This window comes from Ovis aries, chromosome X (assembly GCF_016772045.2).
Source record: "Ovis aries strain OAR_USU_Benz2616 breed Rambouillet chromosome X, ARS-UI_Ramb_v3.0, whole genome shotgun sequence".
NCBI lineage: Eukaryota > Metazoa > Chordata > Mammalia > Artiodactyla > Bovidae > Ovis > Ovis aries.
In genome coordinates, this window is record NC_056080.1 from 102,300,291 (window position 1) to 102,303,969 (window position 3,679).

The window sequence follows — 3,679 nt, forward strand, 5'->3', positions numbered from 1 at the left end:
AAGAAACCCCACCTCTATTAAGCAGTATCTTCCCTGTCTTCTCTCTCCTCAGCCCCTGGCAACCGGTAATTTACTTCCTGTTCCTGTAGATTTATCTATTGTTAATATTTCAGATAAATGGAATCATACAATATGTGATCTCTTGCATCTGGTTTCTTTCACTTGGCATAATATCATCAAGGTTCATCCATGTTGTATCAGCCACAGATTTTTATAAATTTTTAATTGATTTAACTGGAGGCTAATTACTTTAAAATATTGTAATGGTTTTGCCATACATCATCCATGGGTGTACATGTGTTCCCCATCCTGAACCCCCCTCCTACCTCCCTCCCCATCCCATCCCTCGGAGTCATCCCAGTGCACCAGCCCTGAGCACCCTGTCTCATGCAATGAACCTGGACTGGTGATCTATTTCACATATGATAATATACATGTTTCAATGCTAGTCTCTCAAATCATCCCACCGTTGCCTTCTCCCACAGAGTCCAAAAGACTGTTCTATACATCTGTGTCTCTTTTGCTATCTCGCATATGGGGTTATCATTACCGTCTTTCTAAATTCCATATATATGCATTAGTATACTGTATTGGTATTTTTCTTTCTGGCTTACTTCACTCTGTATAATAGACTTCAGTTTCATCCACCTCATTAGAATTCAGATGTATTCTTTATAATGGCTGAGTAATATTCCATTGCGGATATGTACCACAGCTTTCTTATCCATTCATGTGCTGGTGGACATCTAGGTTGCTTCCATGTCTTGGCTATTATAAACAGTGCTTCAGTGAACATTGGGGTACACGTGTCTCTTTCAGTTCTGGTTTCCTCAGTGTGTATGCTGAGCAGTGGGATTGCTGGGTCATATGGCAGTTCTATTTCCAGTTTTTCAAGGGTATGGTTTTTCCAGTAGTCATGTATGGATGTGAGAGTTGGACTGTGAAGAAAGCTGAGCGCCGAAAAATTGATGCTTTTGAACTGTGGTGTTGGAGAAGACTCTTGAGAGTCCCTTGGACTGCAAGGAGATCCAACCAGTCCATTCTGAAGGAGATCAGCCCTGGCATTTCTTTGGAAGGAATGATGCTAAAGCTGAAACTCCAGTACTTTGGCCACCTCATGTGAAGAGTTGACTCATTGGAAAAGACTCTGATGCTGGGAGGGATTGGGGGCAGGAGGAGAAGGGGACGACAGAGGATGAGATGGCTGGATGGCATCACTGACTCGATGGATGTGAGTCTGAGTGAACTCCGGGAGTTGGTGATGGACAGGGAGGCCTGGCGTGCTGCGATTCATGGGGTCGCAAAGAGTTGGACATGACTGATTGACTGAACTGAACTGAAGGAATCTCCACACTGTTCATAATCAGCCACAGACTTTTTAACATACTTTTCTTTTTTTTAAAGTTCATAACTAAAATGTTTAATTTTAACATGCTTTTCTAAGTTTAATTGAATTTAAAGGGATTGTAAATGAATACGATGCATAGGTTTGAGCCTAATTTTTCTCTTGTTACCATATGTGAAGTTGTATTTAAAACTCAGAATAAGCTCACGAAAAAACATGAATCCTTCAATTTGCTTCCTAATTAGATGATTAGTCACATCTGTACATTTTAATATCTTATGCAGATACTATGTTTATGAAAGAAGACAATTATAGAGTGATAACGCATGAACTAATTTTGACAGTTCCCTGGATGTTCCTTTCTTAAAATGAATTTGCCTAAAGAAGAAGGAAGAAAAATAGCTTTTCCAATTTGGCAGGTAAGTGGTCTGCTATGTTCCTAGTTGTTATGACCACAGGTGTGACAATATCCGAGCTTGAGGGGCCCTCCTAAGTAGTCAAGACAGGCTCAAATGGAATGAAGTCCAAGCAATAGTGGTGAGGAGAGTTTGGGAAAATAGGGCCAACTTTGCAGCTCATTAATTTTAACATGCTTTTCTAAGTTTAATTGAATTTAAAGGGATTGTAAATGAATCCCTTTGGTGGATGGTACTCAGACAACAGCAATATCACATTTTTATAGTGCCTTTGTATAGCCTGGCAGTGTGCTAAGTGGTTTACATGCATCATTTCTTTAAACCCATTTTACAGCTGGGGAAACTAAGGCCCAGAGGGTTAAGTAACTCAAGGTAACACTTATTTAGCAAATACTTATTATATTCTAATACATATTACATATATTACAATATTTACTTGTAATAAGTAAATATTTGTTGTTGTTCAGGGGCTAAGTTGTGTCTGATTGTTTGCGACCCTATGGACTACAGCACGCCAGGCTTCCCTGTCTTTCACTGTCTCCTGGAGTTTGCTCAAACTCATGTCCATTGAGTTGGTGATGCCATTCAACCATCTCATCCTCTGTCATCCCCTTCTCCTCCTGCCCTCAATCTTTCCCAGCATCAGGTTCTTTTCCACTGAGTTGGCTCTTTGTATCAGTTGGTCAAACTACTGGGGCTTCAGCTTCAGCATCAGTCCTTCCTGTGAGTATTCAGGGTTGATTTCCTTTAGGATTGACTGGATTGATCCCCTTACTGTCCAAGGGACTCTCAAGAGTCTTCTCCAGCACTACAGTTCAAAAGCATCAGTTCTTCAGTGCTCAGCCTTGTTTCTGGTCCAACTCTCATATCTGTACATGACTACTGGAAAAACCATAGTTTTGACTATACAGACCTTTGTCAGCAAAGTGATGTCGGTGTTTTTTTGTTTTTGTTTTTGTTTTTGTTTTTTTAGTATGCTATTTGACGTAGCTTTTCTTCCAAGAGCAAGCATCTTTTAATTTCATGCATGCAGTCACCATCCGCAGAGATTTTGGAGCCCAAGAAAATAAAAGCTGCCACTGTTTTCACTTTTCCCCATCTATTTGCCATGAAGTGGTATTATAAACAAGTAAATATTTACTTATTATAAGTGTATAAGAGTAAATAAGTAAATCCTCCTCCGTCCATGGGATTTTCCAGGCAAGAGTACTGGAGTGGGTTGCCATTTCCTTCTCCAGAGGATCTTCCCAACCCAGGGATTGAACCTGGGTCTCCTGCATTGTAGACAGACGCTTTACCATCTAAGCCACCAGGGAAGTCAGATAAATAAATAAGTGTAAATAAGTAGAATTAAAAACCCAGGTCTGTCTGAATCTAGAGGTCAAACTCTTGAAACTATTTTTTAAAAAATTGAAGTATAGGGACTTCCCTGGCAGTCCAGTTGTTGAGAATCTGGGCTCCTACTGCAGGGGGTGAGGGTTCTATCCCTGGTCAGGGAACTGAGATCCTGCATGCTGCACCATGAGACCCAAAAAATAAATACATAAAATAAAAATTGAAGTAGAGTTGGTTCTAAACATTGTGTCAGTACAGCAAAGTGATTCAGTCTCTCTTTCCATATATATATATATATATGGAGAGATGACACAACTGAGTGACTAAGCATAGTGTCTTTGTGACCCTATGGTTGGTCTGTAGCCCACCAGGGTCCTATGTCCATGGGGATTCTCCAGGCAAGAATACTGAAGTGGGTTGCCATGTCCTCCTCCAGGGGATCTTCCCAACCCAGGCATTGAACCCAGGTCTCCTGTATTGCAGGCAGGTTCTCTACCATCTGAGCCACCAAGGAAGCCTATATATATTTATATTCTTTTTCATGTTCTTTTCCATTATGGCTTATTACAGGATATTGAATACT

The 3,679-nt window shown here is 40.5% G+C and overlaps 1 non-coding gene across 1 annotated transcript; it reads right to left on the reverse strand.

Moving 5' to 3' along the window:
• Positions 1-3,005: 3,005 nt before the first annotated feature.
• TRNAC-ACA (transfer RNA cysteine (anticodon ACA)) lies at positions 3,006-3,077 on the reverse strand. The gene has a single exon. It is a non-coding gene; the product is annotated as a tRNA-Cys (tRNA).
• Between the last annotated feature and the right edge of the window lie 602 nt (positions 3,078-3,679).